This window comes from Palaemon carinicauda, unplaced genomic scaffold, assembly GCF_036898095.1.
Source record: "Palaemon carinicauda isolate YSFRI2023 unplaced genomic scaffold, ASM3689809v2 scaffold71, whole genome shotgun sequence".
Taxonomy (NCBI): Eukaryota; Metazoa; Arthropoda; class Malacostraca; order Decapoda; family Palaemonidae; genus Palaemon; species Palaemon carinicauda.
Window position 1 is genome coordinate 8,620 of NW_027171994.1, and position 27,551 is coordinate 36,170.

The 27,551-nt window shown below is 37.9% G+C and overlaps 1 pseudogene; it reads left to right on the forward strand.

Annotated features, from left to right (window-relative positions):
* The first annotated feature begins 1,259 nt into the window (after nucleotides 1-1,259).
* LOC137637404 (sulfotransferase 1C4-like) lies at nucleotides 1,260-27,235 on the forward strand (annotated as a pseudogene).
* Nucleotides 27,236-27,551: the final 316 nt, after the last annotated feature.

Below are 27,551 nucleotides of genomic sequence, written 5' to 3' on the forward strand. Positions count from 1 at the left end.
ATTTCCTTATTACCTTTCCTCGCCGGGATATTTACCCTGTTAGAGCAATTGGGCTTATAGCATCCTGCTTTTCCAGCAAGGGTTGTAGCTTAGCTAGGAATAATAATAATAATAATAATAATAATAATAATAATAATAATAATAATAATAATAATAATAATAATAATACTTGTATGTTATTTGCAAACGATGCAGACATAGTAAGCGAGAATGCTGATATCACATGAATTTCAAATGGACAAAAGATTCATACGGTATCATCCATGATCATTCAATATATTTCTCCTCACTATAATTCATTCATAACGAAAAAAAAAATTGCTTCAGATGATGGAACATAAAATTGCGCTAGCTAGAATCAGTCTCTCTTACAATCACTTGACCTGAATGGCAATATCAATTCTTAATATGTTTTTGGATTGGCCGAGACTTGATAAGATCTTTGAAGTAATATAAATAAGATATTGATTTATGTATAACTAAAGCAATACATCAACCATTAAAACTTAATCTTATTTAAACTGAGTTGAAGACATTTTCCTTTTTGTAAAATATCATACACAAATATAATTCCCCTACCTGGCAATCTGCCTGACTGGTGTTCGAGTTCCGCATAAGCTCGATAGTTTTTTGTAGGGTCTGTAACCACACCATCCTTGTGAGCTAAGGTTGGGGGAGAATTGCTTATGTGCCTGGCCCTCCCTAGTCCTGCCTAGCTTGGGTGGAGAGGGGGATTGGGCTCGGACCATATTTACATATGATCAGTCTTTAGATCATTGTCTTGCCTCTTGGGCATTATCAAAGTCCCTTGCCTCTGCCATTAATGAGCGGCCTTTAAACATAAAACATATATTGTTAGGGCATCGAAGTGAAACTATGTGAATGATAGTCTCCTTCGTCTCTCTTGCTTTCAAGTATACTGCAATAAAACAAAAGTTTTGAATTTTTTGGATATGACATGAGAGATTCGGTTAATTTAAATATATATATATATATATATATATATATATATATGGAAGTAGAGTCCCTTATATTATATTGTCATTGATCTTTCTAGCAATTAAATATAATACATAATACACATGTATTTCATTTACAAGCATTATTTGTTGAATGGCAAGAGTTGATTTCGCTGCATCTTTCACCTTTCATCTTTCAGGGCTGCTTTTCTGGTTTTATATAGCAGGGAAACTCTAATCTTTACAAGACCTCCCCAATCCTTTTATTGTATACTTTTCAAGGTATTTAAAATTCCACAGCACATATTGCTCGTTTATTGTGAAATCCACAAGATTAAAGAAGTTACAGTAGAAGAAAGTCTTCAGTTTCCTCTTGAAAGCCTTTTTATCTTCAGTCTTTCCGATATCTAGTGGGAGCTTATCGTTTAGTCTCAGGGCCGCATATTTAAAACCTCTATAGATTACAATAGACATAATCTACTTTTCCATTATTTGAAACCATCTGTAACTAATCACGCGTAAGCACGATTTGTTGAATGTACAATATATAGTGACTCTCTTAGGTATTTCGGACGTCCTGTTCTGATAACTTGATTGGCAATTGTACATATTTTAAAGTTAATTTTTACTCTAATAGACAACCGGTGTAAATCAAATAGTGAATGAGTGATCCTTTTTCGAGGTTGGACTTTTTTTTTTATCAATCTTGTTTCTTTGTTTAAAATGTTTTGTAATTTCTTATGTATCCCTTTTGGTAAATTTTAGTAGTACATCCTGGTAATAAGAGAGTTTATTCCAGGTTTCTTTATAGAATGTTCCTCCAGGTACTTCTTTATGAAAGCAATGTTTCTAGGATGTTAACCAGCAGCTTTTTCTACGTTATACATTTGAGTATTTAAAGACAAGTTACATTCAAAAGATACGCCTATATCACGAGCTTTACTTGATATCGAGGCAGAGTGGCTATTTATGTTTATTTGAGTAACACCCAAGTTTTTTACGTGGTTTTTCTTCTACACCACAATAAACTCAGTTTATTTTCATTCAATTCTATTTGATTGATTTGATTGTCATCTATTCCCTAACATTGGCAATAATTCAATTTAGAGTTTAGGTAGTGTCGTCTATATAATTTACGGAGAAGTAAAACTGTGTATCATCTGAAAATAGTTTGAACTTAACTTCATGCTTTTCTGGTATTTTTGATATACCAATTATATAGATACAGAATAAGATTGGTCCCATTACACTCCTTGAGGTACCCCTCTGTTTAAGAATTCATATGATCAATAAGTGTTTCCAACTTGCACAATAAGTTCTGTCAACCAAGGAGTCTTTTGGGTATTCAAAAGCTTGATCTTATTGACCTATGTCCCATAGGTTATTAATAGCAGTTCATGACCAAATATATTAAAAGCATCAGTAAGATCAAGTAATATTGGAATACCACAATTGTTTTCATCATTCATTTCCAGCAAATAATTTACAACAGAACAGATAGCTGTCCCTATAAAGTATAATTTTCTGTATACAGACTGGTTGTCTGGCAAAGCTTCTATTTTTTCTAAGCAAGTAAATAGTTGTTCAAGAATTACGTATTCTACCACCTTTGAAATAATAGATTGACTCAAAATAGGTCTGTACGAGCTTAATTCCGGATAATCTAGAGCCCTTTTCAGGACCGGTGTGACTATCACTATTTTTTTCAGATTTGGGAAACTTACACACATCGATTCTCGTATTTGCTATTCTCGTAATTATATGAGCTAGACTAGAAAAATTTCTTTCTGCAGTTAATTCAGATATTTGTATTATATCGATCACACTTACCTTAGATTGGGACATCCTAAAAGATCATTTGTAAAATAGTAGATATTATATATGAATTATACATTTAAATGGCGATTTAATATCCCTCAAGTGAATGAAAACACTCTTTATAAGTAATTTATAAAAAAAAATATGATAGATGAGATATATTCTATATCCTTTGACAGGAAACATACTATATAATAGATTAAGTTTAATAAAGCAGGAGTATGACAACCATATTAATAAATAAGATGAAAATCTCACTTTCATAACAAAAAAAATAATGAAATACTAACTTTGGATATGGATTCTTCATTGTACAACTTTTATTCACAGGTATGAAACGTTCTCTGAAGATAAAAAAAAAAAAAAGTATATATGATGATTTGAAAGACATTATGGCACCGTTTTACTTACAATGTAAAATATTAAAAGATAAATCTGATAATTACCTAGTTGACAAATACAAGCTTTTAATGACAGGCTAATATAGAAGAAACCATGCCTAATTAGTCCTTTTCAGATTGGAGATACATAAACGTGTCTAAAGGATTTGCTTATTTCCATGATCAGCAAAGTTGTAGTAGTCAGAACCACCCATTCTTTGTTGGTTAGCTGCGGCTATCTGACGAAATTCTCCCGCCATCACCTTCTGCACTGGCCAGCGAGGGGGCGGAAACTGACTAAACCCCAGATATGAATTGACATGTCTCAGGCCTTTGCCCTGCAGCGGATTACAAACGGGTGCATTTATTGTTATATTAGATATATACAAAACACTACTTTATTGCTTTTATTAGTTGCTGCTCTTCTTTTTTTCAGGCTAAGGAGAAAGAAACAACCATGAAGTTTGCAAGTGGACACGATGGTTCTCTTCTAGCAGGAGCTGAGATTGAAAAACAGCGTAAAGACTTCGAAGGTTACAAAGATTTAGTTCGGTTGACACCCGGCAGATGGCTCTTCCCCTCAACATACACTCAGTATGCTGACAAAATTTATAACTTCGAGGAGATTTATCCGGCTGATTGATAACATCATTATTATTAAAGATACTAGTGATGGAAAAGGTCATCTGCTGCCAAGTTTTTTATATAATTTATGCAACATTCATTGATATCTGTAATCTATTTAACATGCAAAACTTACCTCAAAATCACACTAATGAATATAAAAAGAACCACAATTCTTTACACACAGATAAATTTCCTTTAAATGTTATGATATGATCTGATTTATAAAGAAATTGACACAAGGATAATAATATCATTACACCTAGTTAGAATTGAAAGCTAACAATAGGAATAAACTAAAAAACAATTATTCTTCAACATCGTTTTAGTTACAGTTGCAATCCCACTACATCTCAAGTTAGGGAAGATAAATTTACTAATTACTTCTTTTGTCATTTATTTATTTCTTTATTTCTTTTCCGCAATGGCCTATTTTTCTCTGTCGAAGCCCTTGGTCTTATATGATCCTGCTTTTCCAACTATGGTTGTAGGTTATCCGGTAATGATTGTAAATGAAATCTCTTTTATTCAGTTCACCAACATTTCCCCTCTTCTTGAAACCAGCACAAGAGCAGTGACGTCGTCATCATGACCTATTCAAAGTGCGGGACGACCTGGACTCAAGAAATCTTCTGGACGATGAGGAATAATCCGGACCTCAACAATCCAAAAGATCAAATTCCTCTCATGGTTCGAGCACCATTCATAGAGTAAGATGTTTTTAATATTAGTAGCAATAAGGTGTAAGCATTACTAGTTGTACAGTTGGCTAGCTTTCATCCGGTAGACTTTGCGGGAAGCTAAGGAGATGTCTGGCAGCTGTATATTGTATAGTTGGCTTCATTCATTCTGGTACACTTCACAGAAAGCTAAATAGATATCTGGCTGCTGTATAGAGAGGGAAACAGTCGGTAACGTTGCCTGTAAAATAAGTCACTGACCTTGTAAACAGGTGACCAAAATCATATTTGTTAATTTCACGACATGCTATGATGCAATTACCCATATCCTATTTAGAGCAGTTTGCAAAATTATTAAGAGCTCAGCGACTTTATTTTACCGGCAGCAATGTTTAGCTTCTGTATTGCTAAACACAATATTATCTACCATAATGTACAGTGGTCAGACACCTTAGCTTCTCTTGGAGTGCACCGGAATTTAATGAATCCAACTATACCAAAACTTTATTTTTTCTTTCTCCTCGGTTTTCTCTCAGCTTCGGCTGAATAAACCGACCTGCTGTCATTGTGTTAAGTGACTCTGGACAGACTATTTACTTTCATTGACCCCCTCACTTTCATTGACGATCACTCTTTGGACCCCCTGCTATGGCTAGCAATGTTTTCAACAACAATCCTTCTCCTTGTAGCTCATCCTTTACCCGATCTCGCACCCGTTCCTAGAATTCTGCTCCTAGGCACTTCTGTCCTTTTCCTAATTTTTCTGTTATGACGCATCCAAACAAAGATCCTTACGCCATCATCTCTGAATTCAAAGAGAGGGACAAACCCTACATCAAGATTAGGGTCATGATCATCCCCTTATGGAGTTTATCATTACTCCCCTGGATAACGATGTTGTAATTTACTTGTCAAGAGAGAGGACCTACATCCAGATGCTTGATCCACCCCGGAGGAAAAGATGGATATCATCCCAGGCTCCCTTATGCCTTCCAACCTGCATACAGAGATATGCCATGCAGAATGCTGCATGACTAGAGCAGGACAACTCTCCTTCAAGACCAGATGTCTCTACGAAGGACCTCATCCAGCTATAATCGCCCTTGGCATCTAGTGCTTCTTTTATGTAAAGGATTACACCTACCCCCTGGTACAACTGCTATGGACACCATCAGAAGCAATTCCTGGCCTCCTTCCCAACCAGTGGCCTTTGTGTCATGGGCCATGACACTGATGTGTGCTTAAGTTTGTACAAAGAAGGCACACAAACAGCTTCCTGCTGCCCCAATTTCAAAGAACATCATCATGTCTGGAATCCACGGTCACCTGTAAGGAATCAAAACATTTTCCTCTGGTAGAGGAATCTCTCCTCTAATCCCCAAAACTGCTCTACAAATTCCCAACCCTCCTTTCCCTCTAACGAGAATCTTCAACCTGTTCCTTCTCCATCGCCTATCATCATTCCTGAACCCATTCCTACTTACTTTATTCCCCCTCCTCCTCCTTAATCTATACACCACTCCCATCCTACTCCTACTCCTTTGACTTCCTCTGCATCTGATCGGCGTCAAACACCTTAGATGTCAGTATGCCAGAAAACCTCTATTCAATCAATCAATCAATCCTCCTCCTCTGATTCCCTTTCGCTTCCTGATTTGAAGAAACGTTCTCTTCCTCAGAAACGTCCTAAGACTGACATCCCTCCTCCTCCTCATAAAAACTGTCCAACTCTTTTTGAGTATACTAAAGCGGATCGTTCTGAGCAAGATCGTGTGATCCCCGAGTGCCTTCATACAGACCCCTCCCGTCATCCTGATATCAAGCAATCATATTTGGAATTCTCAAAACTCTCTGACACGCAAAGATCTCTCATTGCCTGTAAATTCTTTGGTTAATCTTAACTGGTTTTTCCCTACACTTCCCTTCTTCTGTATAATTGTTCCTATTCTATTTTATCTCGCTATATATGTAATAGTGTAAGATACTGTATAGCTGAACCTATTGTATGGATGGTGCACAGCTCTTGCTCTCTCAACCCCCTTTTTCGTAACTAAATATTTTGCAAATCACAAAAGAAAGCCTTATGCTTTATTGAGCTAGCAGGAGCTTAGGGCCTACTAGTTCAGTTCTAAGGCAGCTATTTTCAAGAACCTAACTTGATCCTAAACTATCGTTGATAAGTCCACACCACTCAAAATAGGTAGCAGAATATTCTGGAAACAAGATGATATATATATATATATATATATATGTATATATATATATATATATATATATACATATATATATATATATATATATATATTCCTTTTTCTGAATTCATTTATCCATTCATAGGGCAGATATGTTGGTATCTGGAGAGCAGACAGAAGAGGATTTTGCTAAAAATCCAGTATCGCAATTTTTTCTGAAGACCTGTCCGGATAAGAACTGGAGAGACGGGGTTTATCTTCAGCTGTCCGAAACCTCAGAGGAACCAAGAACTATGAGGACACACTTGCCATTTTCCTTACTCTCGCCTTCTTTGCTAGACACTTGCAAGGTAGACTTTTAAAAGATCTCTCGTATGTTTTTGTAAACATATGCTGGCATCAGGTCGTACTACAGTATTTGGTAATGGGAATTATTTTACACCTACGCAATTGTAGGTCAAAGCCAGGTATACCATTTTTTCTTTTTTTCAATTCCTTGCGAAAGGTATTTTGTATTTTTAGTGTCCCAATCCTTTTTATTCCTTTTACTTTTTTAAAATAAAAGATAGTATTTGCTTTGGGATTTACTCCGAAACTAGCATAGGAATACTATGCATTTTTAGTATTTACTCCTTTTACTTTAAAAAGATATATCATAGATCTGGTGAATTACACCGGAATAAGCATACGAATAGGTGAGTTCCATAGTCATCTCCCAACAGGTTGTGTATATTGCCAGGAATCCCAAGGATGTGATCGTCTCTTACCTCCATCACTCGAGAATCATCAGAATCATCAAGATGCACGGATATGTTGGAACCTTTGAAGATTTTGTCCAGTACTTCGTCGATGATGATCGTAGGATAGGATTCGGACTATTTGGTTGTTTTTCTTTATATATATTCTGTATATATAATATATATATATATATATATATTATATATATATATATATATATATATATATATATATAAGTAGTCATAAAATGGCCATATCGGCTCACCGGAAATGAAGGGTATGGCCATATCGGCTCACCCGGAAATGAATGGTATGGCCATAGCGGCTCACCCGGAAGTAACTCTGTACCCGGCGAAGGTCACTGGGTACGAAGTGTAGTATTATTTAAAGTTTTTTGTTTACAAACATTGATTTGAAGGTCGTTCGGTACGTAATGAGATATGTACGTGGGGGAGGGGTATAAGTTTTTGTTTACAAACATTGATTTGAAGGTCGTAGGGTACGTTATGACATATGTACGTGACGGTGGGTATAAGTTTTTGTTTACAAACATTGATTTGAAGGTCGTAGGGTACATGACCGGAACTGTGACTTTATTAAAGGGAATTTGTTTACAAAACATTGAGGACGTACCCATTTGTTATTATCAGTCTACTCTTCGTAAGGACGTACGTACGTGTTTATACGTGTTTATACGTGTCCAGGAACTGTTTACCCAACCTTGAGAACGTAAACATAGTGTGTTGCTCTTAAAGGGATTGTTTACAAACATTGATTTGTAGGTCGTAGGGTATGTACGTGACCGGGAACTGTGTCTTTATTAAAGGGAATTTGTTTACAAAACATTGAGGACGTAACTATTTGTTATTATCAGTCTACTCTTCGTAATGACATACGTACGTGTTTATACGTGTTTATACGTGTTTATACGTGTCCAGGAACTGTTTACCCAACCTTGAGAACGTAAACATAGTGTGCTGCTCTTAAAGGGAATATGTTTGCAAACATAATTATCATATTATTATTATTATTATTATTATTATTATTATCAAAAATAATAATCATAAAAATAAAAAGAATAATAGCACCTGTCCCAATCCGCCCGAGTCCCATTCCCCTCCGGTCACAGGTCTAACCCTTCGCCTTCCGTTCTCCACCCGTAGATAGGGCTAACCACGCCCCTTCAGAGAATGTGGTTGACCTTCCAACTCTTACCCTAGCATATTTGAGGATAACGCTAAGATGGCTTCACACACACACACACACACACACACACACACACACTCCATGGGTAGTTTAATATAAGAAACATAGTACTTAATATTTGTTTATTTAAAAGAAACATCAAAATTACTGTAAAATGAATACAGACAGCCTAACTTCCAATGAAAATATCATATGAATGGAAGTACAAGCTATTTATATGAAAAACTTATAACATTTGAAAATCAACCTCATCGGGGTCGGGGAAACTGTTTTCCCCGTATTTCATTTGAGGGATATTGTTACTCTCGCCCCTTTTTTTAAAGGGACGAGATAACGACACCCTTAAATTATCCTTGGGGGTTTTACCTATCCCACTGGATTTTTTCTTCTTCCGACTCTCCTCCTCTGCTTCCATTTCACGGGCCTTCCTCTTCCTGTTCTCTTCCTCCGCTTCCATTTCACAGAGCGTGACCAAAACCTGCGAATCCGAGAGAGTCTCTCCCCGCTCCAGGGCCACGTCCCCGGAACAAGTCTCGTTGGTAGGCCCCACTTCTCCCATGGAGATATCAACACCCGTTGATGACGGCGTCTCGGTTATGACACTCAACATGAAATCGACTTGTGTGTTGTTATGACGGGCCTCTTCTTCTTCCCGTCTCTTAACTGCTATTGATAGTAGTCCCAAGTATAACTTCTCGCGGCGAAGACATCCTTCGAGAGCCTTCTTCAATAACTTTACTGTAGTCTCATGATCTTTGAGGGTTGCTACGATTTCCTCACTGATATTCGAAAGTAGCATGCTTTGTTGTGGGTTTACCATATAGGTACCCAACTGCTTCACCATCTGCTCAGCGGCTGCTTCTCCTTCCTGTATACCTCCTTGAAGGTCCTTCTTGACCTTCCGGACATTTTCCAGGTTTCGCCAAATTTGTGCTTCATCAATCAGAGGAATATACACACCTACGGGAATAAACATTGAAATATAAGTTTCAGAAATATAATCAAGGCTCACACACACACACACACACACACACACACACATCAAAATACATGCCTAGATTAATATAAGAAACATAGTACCTAATATCTGTTTATTTTAAGGAACTTCAAAACTTCCAATGAAAATACTTTGAAAAAACTCACTCCTTTGGAAGCAGGCAACCTCCTCATCCAGAAGATGGGCATCGTTCTTGTACGAGTATTCCATGCTTGTTTTCTGTAAGGTCCCGTGTGTGTCAAAGGTTGAATTGACCTCAGTTGGTGAACTTACCGTGTGTGCCTAAGGTCGAAGTGACTCCACTATATATAGTATGCGCGTAAACACAAACGTACACACGCACCCGGGCCGGCAGTTTTAAGGATTAAGGATTCGCCGACCGACCCGCCACTGTTTAAACGTTTACGACCACCACTGCTTCCCTCGGGGGGCCCAGTTTCGTTGGTGTGCGCGCTTCCAGCAGTTGTGCAAGCGTGATTTGCAGCATGGAAAATTCCTCACCAGGTATAATATAGCCTTATCAGTGAAATTTCGAAAATATTTATGATGTGAATATTGCGATTATGTTAAGTGTCGTGAATTAGCTATTACTTTTGTTCCTTTCTTATTTTAGAGAAGCGGAGGGCGAAAAGAAAAATTGAAAAGAGTGAGTCCCATCTCCCACTCAAAAAACGAAAGAAATATCATGCAAGTAAGTACTGATTAATATAAAAATGTAATGTATAGTACCATTATCTATTTTCGAAATATTCAACCCCCAGGATTATTGCAATCATTACGTGTGTTACAATTTGGCTTTACAATGCATGCTTAAAATTTGCTTAGACCTTTCAAATAAACTACAACAGAAGCTTTTTTCTCTCGTTCCAGTGCTTACTCCTGGAGGGGAATTACCGGTAAAAAAATCGTCTCATTACGCAATTCCTACATCCACAAAAACGGTTGGAGGGGAATTACCGGAGAAAACAACACCGTCTCTACCTGCAATGGCTACAACCTCAGCAGGTGAAATTTCACGTGGGCAGCCTCCCACACCTGGGGGATCCCCCTCGACCCCTGATACGGGACCAGCACTCATTCTCATTAATAGAGAGACCGCCTTCAATTACCTGTACGTTGTTGAAGAATTCTCAGCCCCCTCAGTAGGTGACCCAACATTATTTATGGTAATTTGTAGGGATGATATTAGTGTGCGAATACGTGATTATTTTAAAAACAAAACATTTACAGCCAAGATTGTGGGACTTTTGAACTCTAGTATGAAGAAGCTAAGCTTTCAAAAATTGGGGGAAACGGAAAACGAACCTATGGAGCTTTGGCTCCCAGCGACGATTATTAACGCTAGTGAAATCAATAAGCTCTTAGATAAATGGGAAAATTTCATTGAAGAGAAATTCCCACAAATAAGCAGTGAATTAAGGGGGAGTGGGTGGACAGTTGAAGGCGTCAAAAATTTTAAATTATTTTTTCACCGCCAAGCTGTAATGTCTGGAATGGGTGCATACATTTTTCCTAAGAAAGAAGTCCGCGGAAGTCATGCGGTTTTTAATCCCTCTGGAATTGGGAATTCCTGCCTAATTCAGTGTCTGGCTGCCTACTTTATCGCTAAACAACAGCCATCTCCACGCTGGAAAAATATTTATCGCGCTGTAAATAGTATTCAACGTTGCTCGGAATACGTTAATTTTACCCAACTCACATTCCCCATCCAATGGGAAGACATTTCATGCCTCGAGTTGGCAAATCATATCTCCATTTACGTTTACGAAATGGAAAAATCCGCGGACGGAAGGTACCTGCTGCAATTGTCGAGGCGGGGAATGAAAAAATTTCCAAGCATAGTCCCACTTCTCCTCTTAGATGGGGAACATACATGCCTCATTAAGGATTTTCATTCCTTCGTGAAATCCTTTGCCCGGGTAAGATCTCTCGACCCTCTGTACTTTTGCCATAACTGTCTATCACAGCATTCGTCAACCTCTAAGCAAGAACAGCATGAAGCCACTTGTGATCTCGCTGTAACGTTGAATTTTCCCCCAGTCGGAAGCACAGTAAGGTTTAGAAATCAGCATAAGACGCAAAAGTTTTCCTATATTTGCGTCTTTGATATGGAATCAGCTTTAGAGAAATCTCCCGGTGCGTATGGTGTGGAGACAATACATAAATCAATAGCGTACTGCTACATCATTTTCGATTGCCTAGGTCAAAGAGTGGCTTCGAGTTATTATTGCGGAAACGATTGCGTTGACAAGTTTCTGGCAGACCTTAATGCTTGTTGGTAGACAATCAGAAAGCAATGGCGAACTTTCCCCATTCATATGACAGCGGAGGATGAAAGGGCTTTCCTTGAGCAGGACGTATGCCAATTGTGCAAGTCACCATTCAAAGACGGGAGCGATAAACATAGACATCACGACCACGCCAGTCCTAATAACAATTTTATTGGGGCGTACTGTAGGCGATGTAATTTATCATGCCGCGAACAAAAAACTCATCTCCCTGTTTTTGCCCACAATTCGAGTTATGACTTAGGCCTCATCCTTAAGGATCTTAAAGATAAAGTCCAAATCAGTATCATGACGAAACAAGGTCTAAAAATTCAGCGAATGTCTGTTGGGAATTTAATTTTTCTCGACTCTCTAGCCTTTCTTGGGTCTTCTTTGGATAGTTTAGCTTCTGAATATTTTAGGGATGGAAGGAAAGCACGATTAACGGAGGAAATGTTAAGTGAGATAAAGAATGAGGAACTTAGGGGTGAAATTATTCGGGGTAAATTACCTTTCTGCTATGACTATATAGATAGTCTTTCAAAACTCGAGGAAAGGCAGTTACCCCCTCAATCGGCATTTTACAACAGGCTAAAGGCGTGTGATCTATCGGATGAGGAGTATAAACGCGCCCAGCGTGTTTGGACTATCGCCAAATGCCAAACTCTGAAGGATTTTCTCCTCCTATACCTCATTGTAGACACTAGCCTATTAGGGGATATTCTCATTTGGTGGCGTGATATTCTTTATAGTAAGTACGGTCTTGATTTACCACACTATGTTTCACTTCCATCCTACGCTTTCGACAGCTTTCTTAAAATGAGTAACATCGAGTTGGATCACGTCTATGATGAAGAATTGTATAATCTTATTAGACACAATGTGAGGGGCGGGTTCACTTCCGTTGTGCGTCAGTCATTCACAGCCAACAACCATGAAATAAATTCTTCTTTTAATCCAGACCTCCACCAAAGCTCTTACATTCTATATTTGGATTTCAACTCTCTATACGCAACAGTCATGACTAGAAACCTCCCCTCCGGTGGGATTCGTAAACTTTCCGATGAAGAAAAAGATCTGTTTTTAGGAAAAGGTATTGAAAATGTTATCACGAATGAAGACAAGGGATACTGGCTCCTCGTCACTACAAAAGTACCTTCGGAAGAAGTTGCTAGAGCGACAGATGAACTTCCCTATGCTTATCTCATGAAGAAGTCACCTTTAGAAATCTATCTCCCTATTGTAAAAACGTGCTAGAGAAGGAAGGAGGACAAATGGGTGTAAAGTGCAAAAAACTTATGGCCACCCACCGTAGTAAAAAGGAGTATCTTATTTCACTCCCCCTTCTTCAGCTGTATATGGAGTTAGGTCTGGAACTGGAAGCTGTTCATTCAATCTATGAATTCAATCAAAGTGCTTACATGAACGATTTCATTAAAACTAACATCGAAGCGAGGACAGCGGCCACCTCATCAACCGAGAAAAAAGCTTTTAAGGCTATGAGTAACTGCGTCTTTGGGTAGACTTTACTCAACCCTTTGAAATACGCGGAAAAAAGTCGAGTTGTTACGAAGCCCGTGGTTTACTTAAAAGAGGCCCGTAACCCGCGGCTAAAATCTTCCATTCGTTTGAGTAAAGACCGCGTTATCTGCACTTCCACCCTTCCGCAGGTTGTCATCAATATGCCTAATTATATAGGATTTGCCATTCTGGAAGCGGCCAAGTTTGATCTCTATTATTTCTTTTATAAAATACTCAAGCGTAAGTATGGTGATAAAGTCAAACTCATTTACACTGACACAGATAGTTTAATTTTTGCTCTGGAAGTTCCCGACCTTAACTCGGAGTTTGCTCAAGAACCCCTGAAATCGTATATGGATTTTTCCAACTTCGATGAAGACCACCCTCTTTTTAATAATGAAAGAAAAGGCGAGTTGGGGCTTTTAAAATCGGAAACTGGTAGTACATTAATAGCAGAGGTGAAAGCGTTGAAACCTAAAATGTATTCTCTGTTACTAGCCAACCAGGAGCAGATTAACAGGGTAAAAGGTATCCCCAGCCACCTACATTCTAGTATGAAGCATGAACAGTAAACGCAAATCCTGGAAGATCATCGGGTCAATTACGTCACTGTGCGTACAATTAGAAATGTTCAGGGGCAGATGAGTACCACCAAAGTAGAAAAGAAGTGCCTTTCAGCCTTTGACGCAAAACGTTTCCACGTAAGTCAATACAATTCATACGCATACGGGCATCCGGATATTGTAGAGGAGGAGGAGGAGGATGAGCAAGTAGCGAGGGAGGTCCCCACCAACAATATTCACCCCAAATTAGCGGTAGCGTCTTATTCTCCACCAGACCCGCTTCCTCGCGTTTATCAAAATTTGTGGAAAAAGAGAGAAGAAAAGGTTGCAGAGTACTTTCCTCTACCCGAAGGAAATTCATCTACATTGGCGTGAAAGGGGAAACACACTTCTCTCTCTCTCTCTCTCTCTCTCTCTCTCTCTCTCTCTCTCTCTCTCTCTCTCTCTCTCTCTCTCTCTCTCTCTCTCTCATTGCTAAGTTCGATTTCCCTTTGTAAATGTATTGTCAACCGGGTTGGTATTTTTTATTAATGAGGGTATTCATTCCACAGTACTTATATCTTTGCATTTGAAGTACAGGCGCAGTTAAATGTGGGATCTGTTAAAATGTACAAGTGTTTTAACGAAGAAGACTTGGACATTTTTAGGGAGCCAGCGCGTATTATTGTGTCTGGCTTCTCCAACTCGGGAAAATCTTTCTTAGTTGAACAACTTATATTAAAGTATGAAAGTAAGTTTACACACATTGTTATGTGTGGTGTGGATAGTCATACTTTGAAAACCCATCCAACAATTGGGGCAAAACTCTCTCTCTACGCCAATATCGTAGACCCGATGAGTGAGATCGATACGGAAGCTGGGGTCTACTCGATATTATACATCCTCGATGATGTTTTTCTCGAGGCTGTCCATGACAAAATTGTTGTAGATGTCTTTACTAAGGGTCGACATAAAAATATCTCTGTTATTTTTATTACGCAAAATATGTTTTACGGTGGTAAATACGCCAGGAATATAAGTATAAATGCCTCGCATATGCTTTTGCTGAGAACTAGGGATATGTCTCAAGTTGAGTTATTAGGAAGGCAAATATTCGGTTCGCCTTTATCGAAAAAATTTGTGGATGTATATAAAAAGGCTGTTATGGCTAAATCCTTTTCCCATTTGCTGGTAGATTTAAGTTTAAATACTCCTAGCGAACTCCAGCTGAGAACAAATATAGCAGGGAGTTCCTCGTGTGAGGTAGTTTTTGGAGAATGGGAGACGTAAAGAGAAAGATTTTGGAAACCGTATATGAAAACTATTCACACCCATCAAGCTTAGGGGGTATAAAATCCATCTACGAAGCCGCTAGAGCTCTGAACCCGGGAATTACCGTAAGTAATGTAAAAGACTATTTGGCGACGAAAGATGCTCATACATTGCATACGCTCACAAGAAAACATTTCCCGAGACGTCAAATAGTGTCTCCAGCTCCTAGAGTTATTATCAGTTGCGATCTCGCGGATATGCGGCGTTTATCTAAATTTAACAAGGGCGTAAACTATCTTCTTATTTGCATAGATATCTTCTCCCGGTACCTCAAGATTGTCCCTCTCAGAAATAAGAAAGCACAGACTCTGTTAAAAGGCTTAATGTCGATCCTTTCCTTACCCGAATTTCTTGGGGTCAGCCGCCTTCTTACTGACCGCGGGTCGGAATTTTATAACAAACTTACATCTAAGTACCTGGAAGAAAAAAATATAAAACTTTACAGCGTGTCCTCATATGAAATCAAAGCGGCCATTGCAGAGCGTGTTATACGTACGCTAAAGCAAAAGATATATAAGCATTTAACTCTGCGAAATACCCTCGTCTATGTTGACGTCCTCCCCCAACTTGTAAAAAACTATAATAGATCCCCGCACCGAGGATTGGGAGGGGGACTGACTCCCCTTGAAGTGCATAGGTATACAGACCCAGAAATCATTAGACAGCAATTTCGGAAAATGTATAAAGCAAGCGTGTTCAAACCCAAACAAAATAGTAATGCACTAGACGTAGGCCAGTCTGTGCGTATTGCGAGTGAGCTCCAACGGTCTGTATTCCATCGCGGGTATAAAATACAAAATACACTAGAAATATTCAAAATTAGAAGCGTAGACAAGAGTCGGGCCCCATTGACTTATTATCTGGAAGATCTTGCCGGTGAAAAAATTGAGGGAGTTTTTTATAGAACGGAACTAATACCTACGGCTATACCAGAAACTTTCCCTATAGATATTATCAGAAGGAAAGTCGAGAAGGGAAAAGTCAAGTATCTCGTATCATGGAGAGGGTATCCCCAAAGTTTTAACTCGTGGATACATAGTAAGGATGTTGAAAGGTTAGTCAGGAAAACTCGGAAATGAAATCCCACATACACAAACATGCTGATTTTCTTCTCTTCTTAAATAACCTCCCCGCCAAAAAAAGGTCTGAATTAATTCCTTTACTAAAGAGGACCCATCTTGATTGCTTATCGGAGATCTTTTCCAACTTTTTAAAGGAAAATCTGACTTGTGATAGTAAATCAGTAGAAAAGGTGAAGAAATATAGGAATGAAATAAGGACGGTAGCCCGGAAAAAGACACCGCTTAAAGAGAAAAGAAAAATCTTATCATCGCAGAGAGGGGGTGCTATACTTTCAGTACTTCTGCCTTTAGCAGCGAGTCTAATTGGGGGTTTGTTAGGAAGATGAAAGAGTATTGCCTAATACCACGGAAGACGGTGGAAGGATTTAGTCTCCACCAAGACAGTGGGGAAAGTAGAGTTCAAAACTCTAAACAAAATGTAGAGGAGAATGGAAAGGGAGATAAGCAGCAAGGGGGTGGGGGAGGAGGAGATAATAGTGATTTACTACGTAATCTAACGCAAATGATACAAGCGATGAAGTCCAAGTTTGAAAGTAAGCCAAAGAAAAGAAGACGTAAAGGGTTAGGGGGAAAACTAAAACGCGAGTCCGATCCTCTCCCCCTCCCTAAACAGGCGGTGTACAGCAATCCCCCTCTCGACCATCTGATAGATATGCAACTAACACCATCCAACAGAAGGCACGCCCTTGCTTTTCTCAAGTTTTTTGAAGGACGGAATGACTTCCAGTGGGATGATAAGGGAAATTTGAGAAAACCCATCGATCTTTTAAATGTAATGGTAGTGTTAAAGAAATTGATTCAACAAGTGGGTGCTATAGAGGAAGAGGACCTGCCTTTTTATAAAATCCTGTTGGATACAGCGGGAATTCCTTATTCATATATAAAGAATGCAAAAGCTCGGATGCAAATTTATGGAAGTAAGGTGAAAATTGGGAAAGGTAGTCGAAAACGCAAGGAAACTAAAAGAAAAGAATTAAAAGACAAACTGCGTTGGGTTCCTTATTAGAAATTACAGTCTGGTGTAGATGGGTAGGAAATATGTGTGCTAACATGTTGCACCATCCGAAATAGGAAACGGTGGGGGGTGGGGTGAGTATGGCTGAGGTGTTGTGCGGAGATTGGCGGCGCAACTTTTCAGTCTACAACGGGACCTCCTCAGCATGCATTACTCCCCTCTTAAACTCTCCATCACCTCCTTTAAAGACCGGGTCCTAAAGAGGGGCGATGTCTGCTTGGTAGTGGGTGGGAATTCTATAGCCATTGAGTCATACGGCCTAGCTGCTGAGACTTATAAAGCCTACCCATACGGTGATATTGTGAGCAGTAGAAGACGTCTTTTTAATTTGTCTCGGTGCATTTGTGACGATCGACATCCCGTCGGAAGTGCCATCCTGAGGAAACCCCCGAGTTTCCCCACAGCGAACGTACCATACGTAGCCACCCTCATTACCCAGTTTAACTATGGGTACTCTTACGATAACGATAGTGATGGGAAGCTTCGATCGTATGTGGAAACTTCAAAAGATACTCATTTTGCCGTAAATCTACAAAATGATACTACCGAGGCCTGCATTTTCAACTTTAAGAGGTGTCTAAATGAACTGGAACAGTATGCAGTGGAAAAGAAAAATGATAGTATAAAAATTTTCGCTGTACCTATTGGAATTGGGCGGTCTGGTCGTGCTGATCCAATATGGATGCAGTACTATTTGCCTGAGTTGGAGAATTCAGCGAGGAGGATGGCTGGAAGTGGTAAACAGCTTATTTTATTAGCCACTGAAAAATGTACGTTACCCACAGAATTGGGAAACTTGGAAAGGTATTCACTCGCGGCAGCGAAGGATTTACCGGCTAGTGCTTCTATTTGATTAATTTTAAAGTTCTTTTTTATTTCATTGAAAAAAAAGTTATAGGGTGTATCATTTTTCACTTCTAAGTTTGACTAAATGTACTCTTCATTCTGCGAATGAGAAGATTTTTATTTTCTCGTATTCTACTTTTTAAAAATAGTAATAAAGTAGACCATTTTGTTTTTATGTTTGGATGATGTAATTCTCATCTGCGAATGAGAGGATTTCATTTTCTTATATTTTGTTTTTCTCTCTTTGGAAAAAGAAAACAAAAATATCTTGTATTTTTATGTTTATGTAATTCCCTTTCAGTGACTGGGAATAATTATGTAAGTGTCTTTGAACTCTAATGCACTCTTTCTGCGAATGAAACGATTTTTTTCATTTCAGATATTTTACCAGTCAAAAAATAGTTATAAACTGTGTCATGCAGTACTTTTATCTTTGGGTTATGTAATCCCCATTCGGGGATAATTATGTAATAGTGACTTCTTTAATAAAAAGTCTTACTGTCTTTTGGTTTAAATATACCCAACACAAGTAGAATACTTTCAGTCATTTCTTAGCCACAATGGGTGGCGAAAGCCATATCGTAACACTGACCTCTCTGGGTAATAGGGATATTTTCCCTGAAAATAATGCAGGTAACTTTACAAATAAGCTTCACAATAGTATAAATTTAGATCATAATTTGGAGCATGAAGTAGCTCTCATCAATATTCATTACCCAAATGAAATATACGGCCTCGTCAGTGGTGAAGTTGATTCCGGAATAGAAATAATTATTACAAAGGTGCGGATATCCGTAGGGGGTGAGCCCACTATTACGTCATGTACAGAGGAAACCTACAAGCCTAGATTAAGCATTCTATCCACTGATGCTGACTATATGGTATCCAGTATAAATGAAGACATAACATACGCTTTGAAGAACGTCCTACCGGTCGAATTTTATAAGGAAAATATACCCGCGACAGGTCTATTAGAATATGACTATCAGAGAGCCAGAGTTCTACTCAAGTTCACAAAGAGACAGGAAACAAGAGAGACAATTTATCGAAAAGGTCCTATTCAGGCCGTAAAATTAAAATTTGGAAAAAGAATTGGAGCAACTTTGGGTTTTAATACAGACAAACCTTATCAAATTTTTGAAACCACCACAGGGGAACCTATGATTAAGTCGCATAATCTGCTGGCGCCTTTCCCACCCTCCCCAACATCCGGGGTAGACTTTGTTCTTGTTTATTCGGATATTGTTGAAAGATCTTATTTCGGGGGTAGGAAAGTTAATATATTAGACAGCTTTAGTATGTGGGGTAGTAAAACGCGGGGGTATCATAATTACGTGTATTATCCCTTAGGGACAAAGGAATTGGATGCAATATCAATCCGCTTGACTGATCAAGAAGGACGAGCAATACACTTTCGTGAGGATAGTAGCACAATATGCATTCTTCATATTAGGCCGAAGCAGAAAACAATATAAAAGCAAGTACCCAAGCACTTAGGTTTATTCCGGAGCGAGGCGCCATGAGGGTAGCGTTTATCCCTCCCTCTCCCGAGGAGTTCAGTATCATATTTACTAGTGACCCCATAAAACTTCAACGTGGAGGGTCTCTAGGGGATATTGAGATATTTAGAGCCCCCAGGCGTTAGCAACAGGGCGGTGGAATTTTTAGCCTATTAGCTGGACTGGCAAAAAGAGTCGCACCCTTTGTAGCAAAAGCCGTCTTACCGGCGGCCTTAGAATTTGGGCAAAATGTTATAGGTGATTTACAACAGGGAACTAAAGATTTCAGGTCTAGTCTTAAACAAAGGGGGGTAGAGGCGCTAAAATCGACTGGGCGACGCATCGTTTCTGGCGGGGGAAAGAAAAGGAAAAAAGTTAAAAGAAATGGCAAGAGAAGAGAAAATAAAAAGAAAATCCTTCGTAGGAATTTAGGATATAAAGACGTGTTTAGCGCGATGTAATTTAGTTCCTGTAAATAAGTGCGTGAGCAAAGACATTTACAATGGCATCTGCTGCTCCGAGAATTGCTGGGCATGTGGGGAATGAATTACCTACATCCCATTTTACCGCTGGCGTCGTAGATAGTTTTCCGAGGCCCAACCGGATGCGGATAGTAGAAACATCAGTGACTGATCGTCAGACGTCTTTTATTCTCCCTACTAATCTTACCTCGGGAGGGGCTATCACTGATCGCTATCTCGAATTTCGCATCAATGGCATAGAAGGAACTCTAATTGATTTAGCGAGTCTAGCTATAGAACTTCATTTAAAAGTTACGGCCCCGGATGGAAGTGCGTTGGGTTATGACACAGATGTTATCTTCGTCAATGCTTTGGCGAATACAATCTTTAAGTCAAGTCAGGTTTATATTGGAGAAAGACTCGTAGAATCAAATCCCCATTTCAATTACTGGTCTTTTATAAAGTTATTAACTACTGCTAAATCCCACACTGTGAAAACAATTGGACGTCTTGGATATCTTTTCCAGGATTACAAGGGAACTTCCATTTCAAATGTACTTCCGGCTGATTATTTTACAAAATTGAACAAAATGGAAAAGGAGTGGGTGACTAAGGGAAAAAGAGAAGGACTGCATATCATTCACCCACTTATGCTCGATGTGGCCTCTGTAGATGAATATTTGATGGATAATATCGACGTTCGTATCAAGTTGGAATTAGCCCCGAATGCGTGGTTCATTAATTCCACCGCAACTATCGACGAATTTAAATTTAATCTACAAGAAGCTAGACTGCACGTTGATAAAGTTATCCCAAGACCACCGGCTTTACTGGCACTCCATCGGGCACTTTCGAATCCTAATAGTTCCGTGGAAACTGTCTTTAATAAAACACTTTACAGGACGTACGCGTTAGCTCCTAATCAGACTCAGGCAACGTTGGATTTGCCTTTCAATAAGGTCATACCCGAAAAATTATACCTCGCCATTGTTAATATGGAGAGCTTTAATGGTGTATTGAATAGAAATCCCATTTATTTCGATCATAATAATTTAAGTCATATAGGAGTCACGCTAAATGGATCCACTTTATACGACATAAGGTCGCAATTCCCAGAAAATTATTCCCATCTTTACTACGAGACATTAAAATCTCTAGGGTTAACTTATGATCATCTAATTCATTTTGATTGCTACGATCGTGGACGGACGGTAATTGCATTCAACTTCAAACCCGAAATTGCATTAATGGATACTCTCGAGGTAGAGAAAAATGGGGACTTGAGGATTAATTTAACGTTTGATCGTCAGATTAACGAAAATAGGATTATTTTATTGTTTGGAGAAACCCAGGGTGTTATAACCATCGATCAAAACCGGAATGTGTATTGCGACGTTAGGGCGTAAGACATAAAATTTTTCCTAGGGATTCTTTCAGCGTGAATACTCTGGCTGTCATAAATGAACACCCATTTATGTAAGATTTTCATACAAGTAGGTAAAAAATATCCGCTGTTTTCATGAGGGGATATTTTTAAAGGAAGTTTTTCTTAATAATAAACAAAAACACTGTTACAGGTATTTTTAGAATAAGTGTGTGTGTGTGTGTGTGTGTGTATGTGTGTGTGTGTGTGTGTGTGTGTTTTAAGAGGGTGAGGGTGTTGGGAGTTCACTGCCCCGCTTTCCATATCATTATTTGGTGAAAATATATTAACGGAAAGGGTTAAATGACCAAGTAGTTGTACCCTGGAAGTGGTATGGGTGAGGTGTAAGATGAATACCAAGGATATAGAATTTGCTTTGTGGAATAAACTCGGTAATAAGGCGCACTTTTATGGATGCGTATCCAGTGATTATTTGGCTGGGTTCAAGATACCCTTGACAAGACCTAAGTCAATTATACTTATTGCAAATACGCTTGCTTCTCACCAACATCGCAAAGTGGGGCACTGGGTCGTTTTTATTATCCAGAAGTCCCCATTTCAAAACATCATCTTTTACGACCCTTTAGGTTTACCGCCTGAAGAACATTCGACGTATTTTACCGAATTTTTACGAAGACATTCCAACATGAAGTGCTTTGCCAATGATGTACGGGTGCAAAATTACAATTCGTCTCTGTGTGCGTTTCATTGCTTATATTTCACACACAGTGTAACTTTAAACGGAGTGTGTGGAGCCATTAGGAAACTGAGGGAACATTTATCTCCATCCAATTTAAAGGAAAATGATGTCACTGTATTACTTTATTATCTTTTACATCTTAACAGTCGTCCATGTATGTATATCTGGCGTCACACCAAGCCAGAATTATCAATGGAGATTTGTGAGTTGCTAAAACGACGTAATTAAAGCCGATCCGCTTTAGTTATGTAATATCAAAATATCCTGTATGGTTACTGAAATGTTTCCTAAAAATAAACTAATATTAAGTAGTACGTGTCTCTTTTATCATCCTCCCACGTATTTTGGTGTGTGTGTGTGTGTGTGTGTGTGTGTGTGTGTATGATCTCATCTTAGACCCAATCCCAAAATATTTTGATTTTGTTTTTATTATTATTATTATTATTATTATTATTATTATTATTATTATTATTATTATTATTATTATTATTATTATTATTATTATCTAATTTAAAGGAAATGCTGTCGAGGTTTTACTTTAATATCTTTACATTTTAACACTCGTCCATGTATGTATGTCTGTTCCTAATAAAAAACAATATTAAGTACTACGTGTTTTTTATTATCCGCCCATGTATTTTCTTATGTAAGAGTATGAAGCCACCAGTTGGAAGGCCAACCACATTCTCCGAAGGGGTAGAGAGAGAGAGAGAGAGAGAGAGAGAGAGAGAGAGAGAGAGAGAGAGAGAGAGAGAGAGAGAAAGAGAGAGAGAGAGAATTTGTTTTTTGTCTTCATTGGAAGTTAGGCTGTCTGTATAAGTTGGAAGGTCAACCACATTCTCTGAAGGGGCGTGGTTAGCCCTATCTACGGGTGGAGAACGGAAGGTGAAGGGTTAGACCTGTGACCGGAGGGGAATGGGACTCGGGCGGATTGGGACAGGTGCTATTATTCTTATTATTTTTATGATTATTATTTTTGATAATAATAATAATAACAATAATAATAATAATAATAATATGATAATTATGTTTGCAAACATATTCCCTTTAAGAGCAGCACACTATGTTTACGTTCTCAAGGTTGGGTAAACAGTTCCTGGACACGTATAAACACGTATAAACACGTATAAACACGTACGTATGTCATTACGAAGAGTAGACTAATAATAACAAATAGTTACGTCCTCAATGTTTTGTAAACAAATTCCCTTTAATAAAGACACAGTTCCCGGTCACGTACATACCCTACGACCTACAAATCAATGTTTGTAAACAATCCCTTTAAGAGCAACACACTATGTTTACGTTCTCAAGGTTGGGTAAACAGTTCCTGGACACGTATAAACACGTATAAACACGTACGTACGTCTTTACGAAGAGTAGACTGATAATAACAAATGGGTACGTCCTCAATGTTTTGTAAACAAATTCCCTTTAATAAAGTCACAGTTCCGGTCATGTACCCTACGACCTTCAAATCAATGTTTGTAAACAAAAACTTATACCCACCGTCACGTACATATGTCATAACGTACCCTACGACCTTCAAATCAATGTTTGTAAACAAAAACTTATACCCCTCCCCCACGTACATATCTCATTACGTACCGAACGACCTTCAAATCAATGTTTGTAAACAAAAACTTATACCCCTCCCCCACGTACATATCTCATTACGTACCGAACGACCTTCAAATCAATGTTTGTAAACAAAAACTTATACCCCTCCCCCACGTACATATCTCATTACGTACCGAACGACCTTCAAATCAATGTTTGTAAACAAAAACTTATACCCCTCCCCCACGTACATATCTCATTACGTACCGAACGACCTTCAATTACTTCCGGGTGAGCCGCTATGGCCATACCATTCATTTCCGGGTGAGCCGATATGGGCATACCCTTCATTTCCGGTGAGCCGATATGGCCATTTTATGACTACTATATATATATATATATATATATATATATATATATATATATATATATATATATATATATATATATATATATATATATATATATATACATATATATATATATATATATATATATATATATATATATATATATATATATATATATATATATATATATATATATATATATATATATATATATATATATATATGTGTGTGTGTGTGTGTGTGTGTGTATAAATAGATAGATAGATATGTGTGTGCATGTGTGTGTCTGCATGTATGTGTGTGAGCTTTTGCGTATGTGTTTGATTTCAGTTTAGTACTTTTTGGGCTAAGTCTGATACTGAATATCATTGAATGATTCCATATTGTTTCACCTTACCTTGCTTTTCATGAAATCAGTGTATATACATTTCATGATAAGGAAATACTTCCCACATTTCTTTCAGCAAAATGTGTCAAATTCCTTTGTTTCCATTTCAGTCTTATACGGATCTTACGGCTCCCACATGAAGGAAGCGTGGGAGAGGAGAGACCACCCAAACCTCTACATGATGTTCTACGAAGACATGAAGGCGGATCCTTACAAGGTCTTCAAGCAATTAGATGCCTTCCTGGGCACCGAGTTGACGGAGACACAGTTGCAGAAGATTGTCAAGTACACCAGCTTCGGAGAGATGAAGACGAGGGGCGAGAAGCAATTCCCTGGAGATAATAGCGAACATTTCAATGTGAATTTTATGAAGAAAGATGGAGGGTTCTTCAGAAAAGGTCAGATTTTTCCTAATCTAATTTTCTTATTGATTTTGTTAGGTTAGATAACGATTTTCTATTACTTGCCAGGGTCACTAGGTTGAGGCAATAGAGTAATAAATAATGGGAGGCGGGAAATTAGACGACTTTTACATCGTAAAGAGGATTTATTGTCTAAGTTAATTTACCCAGAAACATAAGCAGAAATCCTCTTCGAAGTAAATAAATGAATCTCTTTAATAGAACTTTAAGTCTCTCTAATAACATAATAGAAGAAATATAAATCTCTCACTGGATCTGTTAGTAGTAAAAGGCTCATAATTTTAGATAACAATAAACCAATTCTAAATTACAGAGACACTCAGGAAGTTCGGACTTGTAAGAGAAACGGTCAAAATGAATACTTACAAATGAATATATGTTGGGCGTCTTGTTGCGTAACGACGCCAGCCATGGCTGAGATGGGCCTACTATGGTTTGCCCACCCAGGATTTAAGCTTCGCCTTAACTAACTACTCGGCTTTTTAGCTGTTCTTATTTCCCACACATTTCTGGAGGGTAAAAGAGCTTGTCTTGCTTCTGAGTAGCCGTGGCAGGTAATGTAACCTCATGCAGCCGCTTCTTAGCTCCTTTACGTTCCCTCTCCTCGGTGTACATATTGGCATGGAAACAAATTCAGTACACGTGTGCTTGGGTCAGCAGATATCTAACTATCACATTAAGCTTAAATCTACCATACCCAGCAACATGGAGATGAGGTCATAGGTCGGCAACCGCCATCCTTCTTCCTGCGCATTTACTTAACCCAGTTAACGGCTGTCAAGAACTTGTCTATTTTCTCATGATAGATTTAATTAAAACCACCTATATGTCATAACATTCCATCCAAAAGATACATTAAATTCAGGAGTTTTGTTGACAAGAAACAGCATTTTCCGTAACTCCAATCTTAATAAAATTCCTTCATAGAAATTATGTTATCATTTGAATCAAATTCAACACTGATTTAACGTTTTGGGGTTGAAAAGAAAGAGTATTTACTCTACTTCATTCCTATTATGTTTTCGTCATCAACTTCTGCATTATAACGTAGATGGCTAGTTCTTTTTTCTTTTCTTTATTACCATTTTAGTCAAAGTCAATATTGATTCAAATTGTTCATTTGAAAATAAACAGCACCTTCGGATAATTTATGCTGATATTACTTACATTCAGGACATAACGGCTAAGATTGCAAATATTCTCATCATATCATACTTATCCTGCAATATTTTTAATGTGGCTTTCAAATTCTATCTGTTTCAGGGCGGATTTCTTCATTTAAATCTGGGCAACAACAGTTTTGGTCCTATTTATTTTCTGTGGATCTCTGTTGATGTATATTCAAGTTTGAATTAAAAAAAAAAATACTTTTTACACAAAAAATACGAGTCATTGGGCAATAAACATATTTTCCAGGTAAAGAGAAACTTCCAGCAACCCCATGTATGGAAAACGTGTAGCTACTAATCCTGCATGTGTTTGAACAGGTCAATCCGGAGACTGGAAGAATAAACTTACCCCCGAATCGGAAGCTAAAGTGGACAAGTAGATTCGAGAAAACATGGCCAGCTTCAGTGTTATTTTCAAGTATAGCATCTGAGTGCCTGAAAGGGAGACACTAGACAAACGTTAGACCAAATTTGTTTTCAAGGGGTTGCACAACAAGGAAATCCTTTATTCAGAAAGAATGAATGATTGGTAATTATCTCGCATCATAACAACAAGTGTCATTGATGCCGAGAGGAGTATGCTTAATAACGGAATAATAAATTATGATATAAATAGAAAATAAACAAAAGGACATAGAACTTAACAATAAATCATTTAAAATTTCATAGAGCATTTAAAATCGAGGAAAAAGGCCAGATTCCTCCTTCTTTGAGAGGTGTCAGACTGTCAGTATTACATCCCTTATTCCTGAGAACTTTTTCCTGTTCCAGGTTATTTCTTTCAATCGTATGTAATTATTAATAAGATAATGAAAGACTCAACTATGTCAATGTTTATTCTTCAGAATGTAATTTCACTTCCTTCGCTAGGTGTGTTTTATATATAAAAACAGTGTCTTTGAAAAAGAATTTTGATATCTAACATTTTCTGAGTTTATATTACGTCATACGGATGACTTTCTTTGCAGTTCCATAAAGAAAGGTTTATCAAATGTCTTTTATATCTTTCCTTATCTATGATAAATATCATCTATACTTAACACTATTGTTAAGATATTCAGATAGAGAAGTTTTACTGCAGGTAAATTGGCATGTAATTATTTATTTCTCTTTCCATGCATGACTTAGTCATAAAGCAAAAAAAAAAAAAAATAATAATATTTAAACTATTATTCCTACTGTGCATATTTAAAAATCTATATGATTTATGAAGCAAAACCCAGGAAACTCTTGTTAAATAGCCGTAGAATAATTATATTACAGGGAAAACTACAATTCATTTCAAAATAAAAAATACTAAATATTGAACTATTTACCTAAGTAAATGAAGTTTAATATGGAAAGTTAAGATTGACTTCAAGAAAACAAAGAATAATTATA